Genomic DNA, 13,425 nt, shown 5'->3' with positions numbered 1-13,425 from the left:
TCTTCCGTCTGTTATTGTTGTTCCTTTGGCGCTTCCCAACCTCCTGAACGAAGGGCAAAACAGACTCCCCTTTCTCCTTCCCGCCCCCCTTCACCCAGTCATCATATAATATTTCATGTGTTGCTTTCATTCTTTGATTGTCTATGGCCATGGGGGCAGGTTGGCTGGTGGGGGTGTTATACAACCAGGATATGGCAGAGGGGTTTCGGTCGTTTAAGCTGTGAGCATTGTAACTAGACATCTCAGGTGGGGACATTGTGTTATTTTGCCTTTTACCCTTTGGCCCTCCATCTTGTGAGATGACAACATTGGATGGCGTAGTATAGTAGCCCCACACAAGTTTAGTTCCGTCCCATACCAAGAAATCACCTTCCCTTGTATTGGCATTGACACTTGCAGTTGTATTGGCCCCAGTAGTTGTGTTGTTCCCTCCCCCCTCGTTCATCTCGATAGAGATGAACGCTATGAACCAGTATGTAACCAGACCAAACATTAATGTAAAAAACAATATAATGCACGCAGATAGTCCACATTCATACGAATATATGCATTTCTCAGTTAACCACTCTCTAATTCTAGTAAATCTATCCGTTGCAGGCTGCCCGTTAGATGCCATGGAAGCTCCTGTTTAAGATATAAAAGTGCATTGAGTGCATACATGTAAACATTTTGCTAGCACCATCAGTGCCAATATACATGTGACGGGGAATGGAAAGGGGTGTGGATACGGGGAGGGGTATTCACAGACAAGGGTGTATACAGGCTATAATTTGGCATTCCATTAACTATATATATATATATATATACACTCAACCAGGTAAAAGTTAATATCTTTATCAGTTGTGCATTTATTCAAGTTTAGTACCAACACATACACATAAGTTCATATTCAGTCATTCTGTTCAGTTGCATCGTTTGCTGTTGTCTGTGCATCCTCATCTACCTCCTCTTGTACGTTGCTATATGCTTTCCGTACGTCGGTCAAGTGCACCCAGTACCTCAACCCTTTGACCTTCACTGCCGTGGGCGTGCAAAATATTACTTCGTATGGGCCATGGAATCGTGGTGCATTCCACCGACGCACAAAGCTTCTGACATAAATCCAGTCGCCTGGCATTAGCTGTAGCTGTTGGCCTGGCTCCGTGACAGAGCCTGTTACATTTCCCTCTTCTCTAGTGAAGGGTGGGGAGAGTTGCTTTGATATCACGTGCGCTGCCCTTGTCAATTTCCTTAAATAATCTGTGAACTCATCTCCCAATATCGCGGCGCTTCTATGAGCGTCTGAGTGTTTGCGCAGTGGCGAGTGTGCTGTGTTCATTCGTCTCCCAGTCACGATCTCGTGCGGGGACAAATGGTGGTCTTTGCTTGGCTGATTTCTCAATTCAAATAGTGCAAGGGGTAGGCAGTAAATCCAATTCTTCTTTAATGAGAAGCATAGTTTTGATAATCTGCCCTTCAACAGTCCGTTCATCTTTTCCACTACGCCATTACTTTGAGGATGATAAATTGAACATAATTTATGTTTTATTCCCAATAATGTAGTGACTTCCTTAAAAAGCTCATTCACAAAATGAGTGCCGTTGTCTGAGCGAATCACGTCACAAATTCCCCAGCGCGGGAACACTTCCCTTACTAGGAACTTGGCGGCGCTCTTGGCATCAGGTCGTGCGCAAGGTCCTGCTTCCACCCACCTCGAAAATGGGCACACAACCACGATCATGTACCGTGCGCCATTACATCTTTCCCCCATATCTGCATAATCTATATGCAGTTCTTTGAATGGGCCAATGGGTTTAGGTATTGTTACCCGGAGAGTGCGTAATGTCATTCCTGAATTGTATATTTGGCATGTTGTACATTCCATTGCCAAATTAGACACATGCTCCTGGAGGCAGGGCACGAACCAGTCTTCCTCTATTTCTGCTGAAATATGCTGTTTGCTGTTATGTGCAGGGAAGTGTAGCTGTTGAAATGCAACCACTAATAGCTGTATTGGCATTACCACTTTCCCCGAGTTATTTTGCCGCCACAGCAGGTCTGTTCCCGACTTGCTGCACCCTCGTTTTGTCCATATTAATTTTTCCTCTGCACTGGCTCCTTCCTGTAATTCTATTATTTGTGATATGGGCATCATATTATATCCTTCTGGGGGCTCTTCGTTTCTCTTGTTCTTAAGCATGTACTCACCTGTGCCATTTTTCTGAAAATAGGAAGCCTCCTTGGCGGCAGCGTCCGCTGCCGCGTTCCCTAGAGACACAACATCTGTGTTGGATGTATGTGCTTGGCACTTTACTATTGCTACTGCTGTAGGGTTTTGCAGGGCCTCAATTAACTCTTTCAACAATTCTGCATGCTGTACTGGTGTTCCGTCTGCCCGCCTAAATCCCCTACGCCCCCATCGTGCTAGGCCTCCATGTACTGTCGTTGTCATGTAAGCTGAGTCTGTGTATATTGTCACTGCACAACCCTTTGCTGCATGTAGTGCTTCTATGAGCACAATCAGTTCTGCTGCCTGTGCGGAGTAATGTGATGGGAGGCGGTACTGTACCAGTGTTTCATACTCACCGTCTTCTAACCTCACTACTGCCATGCCAACGTGTTTTTCTCCCGTGTCCACGTCAATCGATGCAGACCCATCCACAAAGTACACTTCCCCCTCGCTTAGAGCGTTCTCACACACCACTGTGTCCTCCCCTCTTTCTCCTGTGTAGGTTGCACAATCGTGGTTCTGCATGTCCTCTAGTGTACACGCTTCTGTAATGAATGTGGCGGGGTTCACTGTCTTGCATCTCACTATATGGATGTTGGCGCTGGACAATATAATCTCGTAGGCTGTCGCCCGCTGTGTGGTCAGTGTGCTTTTTGATCTCTCTAGTATTGCGAATAATGAATGTTCCACAAACAATGTCACCGGGCAACCCATTACTATGGTGGCACTTTTCTCAATCGCGAACGCGGCTGCCGCGAGTGATTGCTCACACGCGAAATGGCCCTGCATCACGGCATCTAAAGTACCACTATAGTAAGCCAATGGCTTGTGTCCTAAGGACGTTTTTTGTGTCAGCACTGCTGTCATGAGTGTTTCTTTGCAGCGTGAGAATAGGTAAAATTTGCGTCCATAATCAGGGTTTGCGAGTACTGGGGCGCTTGAAATCAAATCTTTTAATGTTTGGAAAGAGGAGCTCATCTCTTCCGTCCATTCCATCTTCCTGTTCTCCTGTTGGGCCACCTTTAATGCTTGTAATAGGGGCCTGGTGTATGCCGCATAATCTAATATCCATGCTCGGCAGTAATTGCACATTCCCAAGAATTTCTGCATGTCTTTTACTGTTGTGGGTTCTCTTACTGATCTTATCGCTTCTACTCTGTCTGGTATTATTCTTTTCCCACCTTTTGAAATCAGCTGTCCCAGGTACAGGACCTCTGTCAGACAGTACTGTAGCTTTCCCTTGTCCACTTTGTACCCCTTGTTGGCCAGCAAAGTCAATAATGTTATGGAATCTGTTCTGCATCTCTCTTCGTTTTGTGCACAGACTAGTAAATTCTCTACGTACTGAATAATGGTGCTCTCAACTGATAGGTTTCCTAGGTCTTCATGTAATACGCGATTGAAGATGCTCGGGCTCTCGCAGTATCCCTGTGGTAATCTGCAATGTTCATATCTTTTACCCCCCAGTGAGAAGGCGGTAAGGTATCTACTCTCTTCAGCCAGGGGTATGGAGAAAAATGCGTTTTTCAAGTCTACTACTGTGAAATGTGATGCCACTTTCGGGATGCTGCATAGTATTGATGCAGGGTTCGGGACTAGAGGGAACTCCTTCTGAATTACATCATTGAGGGGGCGTAAGACCTGTATCATCCTCCAAGACCCCCTTTCGCTTTTTTGATTGGATAAATACAGGTGTTGCATGGGGAGTTCGAAGGCACTATTATCCCTTGTGCTAGTAGGGCATTTATTGTCTCTTTTATCCCTTCTTCAGCTTCACGAGACAAAGGATACTGTTTAACTCGCGGTAAAATTGCTCCTTGCTTTAGTTTTATTACCACAGGTTGTACTCCATGCAACAGTCCCACATCATGGGGGCCTGTTGTCCATAAGTTGTTTGGTACGAGCCTCATGTCGTCATCAAAGAATGACGGTGGTGCTCCTACCACTGTCATCAATTGGACGGGGGTCTCCCTTGCTTGTATTAAAATATCACAGGGCATCGCTATTTCCATTACTATCTCACCATCCCCTTCTGTGTCTGAAAAGAGATCCTCATCTGTTACCTCTCGTAGGGCGATGTTGGCGTTTGTGCACAGCACTGTGCGCCACTCACACCCTTCCTCGTCCACTCCAATCACAGCGATCCTTTTTGCCGACACTTGTACAGCGTGCAAGTCTAATGATACCACTGATCCTGGTGCTGTGTTGGGACACACTATGGGGCGGAAGAGGAACTCCGCCGGAATCCTCCAGTCCATGCTTCTTAGCTCGGGAATTATGAGGGCCAGAGTCTTCAGCCCTTTGATAAACATTTCCTCATTTTGTGGCAGCCCTCGTATTTCCTGTGTGGTTGTGTAGGCTTGCACTACCAACAGTGCACGCAAGGGGCATATCCCGGGTGTAGAACACACTATCCCTCTCTCGGTAAATGATATGGTCATGTTGAGTTTACTCAGGAGATCCCTCCCTAGCAAGTTTATTGGGGAATGTTCGTAATACAATAAGGGTGCCTTCACAGTCTTACCCCCCACTGTTACATCCAAAGCTTCTGTGTAAGGAACTTCAATTACAGCCCCAGAGAACCCCTGCGTCTCTAACTTCCTGTTAGATAACGGGAATCGGCCCTCTCTGACACATGATTTCTCCGCTCCCGAATCAACCATGAATATAAACTGCTTGTCTCCTATCTGCGCCCCTACCAATGGTTCCTCTGCTGCATTGTAGGTTGTGGATAGAACTGGACACGCAAGTGTTCTCTGTGGGCTGTCCTATGCGGGGTATCTCATCGCCCCTCCCTCATTAAAGACACTCCCTGAAACCACTGACATGCCGCTATAAGGTGCTGGCGCGGGGGCCCCGTTTGCTGTTGTCGCGAAAGGGTTACCTGGCGTGTATTGCATACTGTCATTGTTTTGGGGGTGGTTCTGTGTCCTATACTGGTGTCCCTGTTGCTGGCCCGTGGTACCCTGGCCGGGGTTTCTTAGTTGCTGTTGTCCCATTGGGAGACCATATGGGCTCCCTGGGTGTGGATGACCATAATTCTCCTCCTCCTGGAACCCATTGTTTTGTCTACTTCTGCACTCCCTGGAGTAATGCCCCCATCGTCCACAGTTCCAGCAACTCCCTTGGGGGCCCCTGGGACCCTGCCATCCATTTCCTCCCATTCCCCCGTACCCCTGTCCGCCTCCTCTCCGGCCCCTGTACCCACCTCGTCCCCCTCGAGGGGTCCACTCTTGCCACTGCGGACTTCCACCTTGCTCCTGCTCAGTCCACTGCCGCTGTGCTGTTCCTGCCCAATTAGTTGCCACCCTTCCTTGGAGTGCTATCAGCCCCTCCTCCTCCTCATCTCCCTCCCTACTGTGTGGGAGCGCGGCTACTGCTGCTGCAAACTTCACTAACTTTGACTGTACTAACTTCGCCTCGTCTGCCAATCTTTTCTGCGCCACCTCCTTCTCCCTCTCCTTGATTCGTTTACAATGGTGTACTATTATGCTCTGAATTTCTGGCCATCCCTTTGCTTCAATACCTGCTATCTTGTCAAGCGCCTTCTGCACTTCCTTTGGGAGCCCTCTCTTTATAATAAAATAAAATAAAGATGTCGATTGATACCAGGGCGTGCCCGTTTCTGCTCTCCACATCTCTTGGACCCGAAAAATGTAATCCATGGCCTCTTCCCCGTCATTCATTGTACACTGCATCACTGACTGTAAGTCCGGTGTATCTGGGAATGTGTCGCGTAAGGCATCCCACACCCTAGCACGCACTGTGTTAAAGGCGGCCCCATCATGGCGGTCACAGTCTAGCGTTACTCCCGGGAAACCGGCCTTAACCCATACCCTTTCAGCCTGATCGCCCACTGCTGATACGAGTAGACTTTTTACATCTCCTATGGCTAGGGGTACCCCAGCAGTATGTTTCTCAAAGGCATATATCCACTTACTTGCCCCTCCTGACAACGGGGGCAATAGCTTTAATAAATTGGCTTTGTCCATCTGTGCCCACGGGATATAGTTAGGCCTCCCTCCTCCCCTATGTATCAACGGGAGCTGTAGCCTTCCTTTCGTCGTTGCGTCCGGACCCGTTTTGGCTGCTGATGTTCCGAGTGATGCCATTTTTCCCACTCTGTTTCTTAGTCGCCCCGTCCACTCATCATCCAGGGTTCTCATTGAACATGTACCTTCCTCCCCCTCGCTTCCCCCTCCCATCGCCATACTCAACCTGTCGCTTTCTTCTAACTCGTCCCTTATATCACACAGCAATTCCTCTCTAATTCCCCCAAGCCTTTCTTCGTTTACAACATCTCCCTCTCGGGGCCCTACTTCTATTATTCGCGTTGGTTCTTCCTCAATTCTGAACAGAATCTCGCCCTTTTTCCACCCCTCTTCGGGCTTTCTACTTTCACCTGGTGCTCTGGACGTACGCCCTGATCTAGTTGCATCTAGTGCTGTTCGTTCGCATATGTCTTTTATCCTTGAGAGCTCATCCTTTGCTATCGACAGTCTTGATTCTAAATCATCTGTGAGCTTCTCTATATCTACCCTTTGTGTGCCTGCCTGGGGTCGCTCCCTCGTGCTTTCATATGGCGGAGGTGCCGTGGGCCGGTGGGTGTAGTATCTTTCGGGGGAGGTATGTAAGTGGGGTCACTGTACCCCTCTGCGGGCACAGGCTTCTTTAATATCGGGTACAAACTTATTACCTCTACTGGTGGCGCTACACTTGACCCTTCTTTGACATCTCTTTGTATTAGTAGTGGATTGTCTGTGGTGGACGGGAGATCAGGATTTAATGCTGGTGTTTTAGGCGGTGGTATCTCTTCAAATAACCTCCAAAGATCTAATATTTCCCTCCTATTTTGCAGCTGCTTTCCTTTGTATTTTAGAAAAATGCATGTGGCCACCGTATCCAGAACACTTTTATCAAATGACCCTCCCTCGGGCCAAATCTGAGGTAACCCCTCCCCCTTTAGCTCGGTCACCCATTGGTCGTGATATTTTTTAATCCGCTCCACGTATCCCGGGAGATTCTTACAAATATGTGATAAGGGTGTTTCAGCCCCCATCTCTGTGCTCTCCTAGTACTGGTGTGTCTTCGTGTATTTGCAATTACAATGTAAATGTAGTATCAGTATTATTCTTTATATTTTACTTCACATTCAATGTTGGGTCCCTTTGGGCTCTCCTCCTCCCTGACTGCGCAATACAGAACTGGCCGTACACAATGTCTATTCTGTTCTCTTTGGGGGGCACATGCAAGAGCAACCCATCCTTTATTTTGACAATGTCAGCCTGGAAATCAAAAAAGGTACTCACTCACTTCACTATATTGACGTTGTCTGAAAAGGGGAAAAAGTTTTATCCGACCACACTTTACTATGACCATTTAGCTATTATACATTTATAACCGCTTCACACATTCACAACATCAAAATGTCTTCTAGCACATACGAGGTGCACACACCTCTTGGCACCACTCAATTCACCATTCAAGCTGCCCTCCCTTTCCTCCCTAGTCGGCTGTCCCTGTTCGTCTTATTTGAATATCTAGATGCGCATATATAGATATTAACCTGCTTTCCCCCCTTCTAGTAGGACTCTTTTTCTCTTACTGTCTCCCTAAGTTTGTGCTAATCACAGTTCTTTATTCTCCCCCCCTAGCCTTAAAGAAAAGAAAGGAAAAAAGTAATAGCGGTCACTAATGTACTCTCAGTGTCCCCTTTTGCTGAACACTTTTATTTTATACTCCACTTCTTCATATATTCCCAGTACTAGTCAAGATAGCACTATGCGGCGCCGCCTTCCACCCCCTTTCGGAGCTAGGTTCCCGTCACTTTTATCTCTTATTCACCTCTTGATCCTAATGGCCATATGCAAAGAAAAAGCAAGGAAAATTTAAGATGATCCTTAGAAGATCTGCGTACCCCCCCTATCGTTATCTGTCTTACACTTCTTTCCCCGCTCCCTTTAGAATCGCTCGCACTCAGTACTCACGTGCCCGTCTTGAACCGATAGTCTCCGAAACTGGGTCCGTCCAGGCAGTGTCGCCGTCAGCTCTACAGTCAGCCCCGGCGAGCGGTACTCAAAGGGGATTTTTCAACCGGGATCCCGTACCCCCTCTCTATTGAGTGAGCACTTCTTAGTGTACCGGTCGCCGTTGGCGGGCAGCCTCTCGGAGCCGGCTCACCGTGCGTATCCCTTTTCGACCGGAGATTCTCGTGCCAAAAGGGGACGGTTATAAGGAGTTAGGAAGGAATAAAAATCACGCTATCGGGGTCACCACTGAAAGCAAGCGTCCCCAAACAGCACGATCCTCCCCGCAGTGAGAGACAATGACAGAGTGCGGGTGAGCGTAAATGGGAGTTTATCAATTAGAATAGGGCATGCAAAGAACTCTGCAAACTCCGAGAGCGCTCTGTCTGACAATAGCAAAGACAGGCGTATATATTTACAAAAAACGTCATCAAAACCTACATACTATAGGGGGCACAAGTTCATTGGGATTGGGTGGCGACGACTAACTATAGGTGCTGCTGCGGTGTGGTTGGTCTTGGCTGGAGGACGTCACTGGTCACCCTCGTGGGTTGGGCTGGGCCTGGCAGGTCGGCTTGAGTTCATCTGGGCGGTGTTGGTGTGCCACGGCGGCCTGTGGCACAGATGAATGCCTTTCCTGACTTACTTGCCCTCGGCCATGCACACCGCAGTCATTCAGTCATTTACAGTGTTATTCTCTTTAGTAAATCTTCCAATAGGTTATTTTATAGGTTAATGCAACACAGGAGGAATGCACCTTGTGAGGGGTCTGGAGGTAATACATCGAGGCCTGGTTACCCGTGTCCTGCTGACCGGGGCCATAGGTCGAGGGGCTAAGCTTCGGGGCCTGGGACGGGTGGTACAGGTCTTTCTGTCTTGTTAGAAGTTGTTATGGATGTTCCGCTGTGTGTTGTCAAAGTGTTGGGTGTCCTGATTGCACAGGGCCATAAGTCTAAGACGGTCCGGTGGGTTGTGGGGTTTACGAGGGGGCGCGGGAGTTTAGACAAAGGTTTACTGCTGTGCTGTAAATAATGCAGGTGGCTGGCCGCGGCCTTGGGTGCTGCAGTGGGGCTACAAATCTTTAAAGCGGCTCCAGTCTGGTCGGGGGAGGTGAGATAGCGCAGAGCGGGCCTCTGTTCTCATGTCTTGGCAGCCTTCGCAGGGTGGGAGGGGGATACATCGAGGCCTTGTACGCATTCACAAAGGTATCTCCCTCGTGTGTTGCTGAATGTAGGTAAAGACATCACAAACATTTGAACACTTTCTATAATACTTATTCAAAATCACTTCAAAACATGCATTTAACCTTTGCTGGATGTGTCTCGATTATACCCAGTCCGAGCACCATATTTGTACATTATATTCTAGCAGCTACAGTGTTTTAGTTACATGCATATACATTCGCAGTAAATGAGGTAGTAGTTGGGTCGGTGGAGTACATAGAAAACGACCCGCCACTGTACGTGACGGTGGTGGCACATAAGGGGCTTAGACATACACACATGATAAGTGCATTCTCGCGCATCCTTTACATGAGTTCATAGTATAGTTGCATTCGCTTTCTCGTGTACTCTAGCAGCATTAGCTTAGTTATGGCGCAAAACCATGGGAGGTAGGCTGCCCAGTGATACACGCAACAAACAGATCCCTGGAGCGTTCCTTTATTATTAGCATCCACCTGTAATGGTGTGAGCTCGCCATTGCTTTTATCATGGGAGCATGCTCTCTCGTTTTAATACATTCTACAGGCGTTTGTAATATAAGAGATTTTGTGGAAGAAAGCATACTTTGCAAGTGGTCTTGACATTAATATATACATATATATAAAGACTGTCTGCCATCAGATGACCATTTTACCGTTCTTCTCATTATTCAGGCCTGCTGGCCGGGTCATGCTGATAGTGATAGTACACTGCGGGAGGTGAACTGTTACAATGTTAGCGTATTGCGCTAGCTCATGTCCGTCTTGTTCGTGGGAACGTGCTCGCAGCGGATCTGCCAGGGTGCTGCGGCAACAGGGATGAGACTCTCCAAGGGTGGGGGCCGCGCTACAGTGCGCTGAGCTCACACCATCTTTACCAGACAAAAAATGGTTTCGGGGCCTAGCTAAATTTGTATGGGCAATCAATACGTGTGGGCAATGTCTCCAGCGGGTGAGCCCTCCACCACCTGGGCCCGGGTGGCACGAGGGGACGCCCAATGAGCCATTGCCCTCACCTGGGGAGAAAATGCAGGCGAGAGGGGTCTCCTGGACCAGTCCTCCCCTACACTAGCTAGCCCTGAGACCTGACAGTCCCATCATTAGCATGGCCCCAGATCTTTTCCAGACCTACCACCCTATGGCATTGATATATTAAACATGCCAAAAACATCACTGACCTGGAGAGGTGTACACCGTCTGTTTACCAGGAGCGCAAAATGCTGCATGAGAAGGCCTGAAAATTAAATCATTGACCAGGATTTAGTATCAACAGAATTCCCTGGTTATAAATGAATCTATGAGTCAGCTACCACTACGATAGAAGAAACCAATTGTGTGGGTGCAAGCTGAAGCCATCTGTCTCTGTGTGCATTTATCTTTAAGTTATGTGACAACCCAAACTCCGAAGGTCTGTCAGTCACTCCTTTTACCATCCCTGCAGTCGTCAGAACTTTTCCTCTCTTCAGAAATCTCGTCTTTCTGAAATCTAAATGCCAACCACGGGGAAGAGGCTACAGGCCTAGAGGGCAGGAGATATGAGTATGGTCAGTCATACCTCTTGACACTCTCTAGTCCTGCCAGCCTTAGAGAGGCAATGGTCTCTGTTGTTAAATTTCACAATATCCCCATATGTCAGCACTCAAACGACGATACCCGGCAGCTTCTAAATGACTCTACCTGGTCCTGGCCCTCCAAATGCCCCCATCTGGTCCTGACCTCCAAGTGGATAAAGTCACCCTTATTCTCAGCCAAGCTTAGGTGTACTTATCAGGCCATACCTGCTTACCGTCCTTTAGTGCAAATTAAATAATTAAATATGGCTACTCAAGGGCAGCCTCACCTGCAGGATGGAAAGTGCTGGTCTCTCTGGGGCGCAGCAGAGCAGGAACGAACAATGGCCTGCCATGGGAAACTCTTCAAATAAGCTGGGCTTCCTGAGTATGCAGCGGCCAATCGGGCAAGGTGGGAGGCGTGAACAAGGTGGCAAGAAAGGGAGTGAGAAGAGAACAAGGATGGTGCAGGGTCAGTGGGAAAGCACTTCCAGTGCTAATTAAATAATTAAATACGGCAAGATAATGGTAGCGGGAATGCCCCTCTGATGAACCAAATGTATGCAGGCTCAATAAGTACCGCTATAGTGCGTCAATAAATCAGAAATAATGGAGGTGACCTATATGAGAAAAAGTAGAAAAAAATTAGAATTCCAGAACTCAGCGCCATTAAGTATAAATATACTTAGTTTTAATGCACAAACAAACAAAAAATGCCCTCTTCATTTTGATTACACGTGGTTCAGCTCACCTGAGCCTTTTTTCAAATCAGGGCCGAAAATGACATGTCGACGCGTGCGATCACAAACAAAAGGATTATTGGATATCGGGATTTGACCCCGATATTACTTACCTGACAACAGTCGTATTGATTTTTCATGTCATTTTCGGCCCTGATTTGAAAAACACGTGTAATCAAAATGAAGAGGGCATTTATGTTTGATTGTCATTAAAACTAAGTATTTTTTTCTGCTTAATTGTTGAACGGTTGAGCTTTATTACCGTCCTAATCCAGTGACCTGCGACATTTCAGAAGCATTTGGAATTCAAATACTTTGTGGCCTATACTCAAGCACCTCATATGAGGAATTAAAAGGGATTCTAAGGAGTCGCCTGGCAGAGCAACTTGCAATAAAGCCTTCTTTATACTATATGAGAAAAAACTTAGAATGGTGGAACTAAAACGCCACCTATGTGGATTGATTGGGTGGTACTAAAGCTCCATATATGAAAAATAGACTTCTTCTGCCTTTACAATGGCTATTATTGCCTCCCTCAGTGCTTTTAAAGTGCCACCGATGAGTCAAAACTAGCAAATTAATAACAAATAAAAGCCATGGTCAAGTCATGGTCAAGTTATTTAGATAAATGGTTTTTACCATGGAAATCTCAGCCACCCCTTACCATATTGTGCAGGGGGGCCCAACATTTGGTGTTACGTTACGCCATTAATTCTACTGATTTGAATGTACATAATTGTGTAGAATGGAACTTGTATCTGCAGAAAGCACACACGTCTGGCAGTAGTTGTAGTGAAGGCTTCAGCAACCTTCTCTGCATACCAATAGCACACATTGCTCGCATTTCACTTCGCGCTGTGGGATGTTGGAGGGGAGACATAGACAGTTAATTTTATTTTTGTTAATGTTTTAATCGTGCTATGACTTTAATAAGGAGAAGGTAAGTCCTTGTCTTGTTCCTTGCCATAATGGAAATGACTAGAGCCACAATGTTCACTGGCCACACTTTGCAGAAGCAGGTGAATATGGCCAGAATTAGGTAATCTGTGGTTCTCTCCTGCTCCTGGGCATTGGTGGTGGCTGTGGAGGATGCCCTGGCCAGACTGACCCTGGAGGGCGAGAACAGTGCCGACTCGAGCTGCCTGGCAGACCCCAACTTGTAAGGCATGCCATAGCCTTTCTGGTCCATGTCCATAGATACCTCGCTGGACAAAGTGACCAAGAAGGATTTCATCAGGCCATTATCCTTCTTGCTCACTGTGCTGAAAAGCAGTTTCTCAGTCTCTTGCAAGTCAGTGTGATGGGCATTGGACCACTTGCTCAGTGCCTTCCCATTGTGGGCATCAGTGTTGACAGCCATTCTGGGTTTTGATGAAGGGGTCTGACTGGCGTCCCTTTTTAAGAAAGTTAGCATTCAAGACAGGTGCATTTTTCCATCGTGGTCCAGCAAGTATGTAAGGAAGCAGAGTGCCGAAGCCCTACATCTGCAGTGTGCTCGGGATGGTGTAGATAGTTTGCACATTAGAAGAAAAAGTCAGAAAATACCCTGCTTCCTATGGGGTTAAGGACCAAAGGGGCGAGAGGGAGAGTTTCTGTTAAATAGGGATCTTCTACACCAGCTGAAGCGCTTGTGTGTGCCCTTCGCCTCCTATATGTGATTGCTGCTAACAAGCTGGTCCACCAAACCCCGCCAGCACCA

General features: G+C 47.3%; 1 pseudogene; it reads right to left on the bottom strand.

The window, feature by feature from the left end:
* Positions 1-12,627: 12,627 nt before the first annotated feature.
* Positions 12,628-13,086, bottom strand: LOC138471515 (trafficking regulator of GLUT4 1 pseudogene; annotated as a pseudogene).
* Between the last annotated feature and the right edge of the window lie 339 nt (positions 13,087-13,425).

Source organism: Ambystoma mexicanum, chromosome 8, assembly GCF_040938575.1.
Source record: "Ambystoma mexicanum isolate Mex_15411 chromosome 8, UKY_AmexF1_1, whole genome shotgun sequence".
NCBI lineage: Eukaryota > Metazoa > Chordata > Amphibia > Caudata > Ambystomatidae > Ambystoma > Ambystoma mexicanum.
This window is presented reverse-complemented; position numbering and strand designations above follow the sequence as displayed.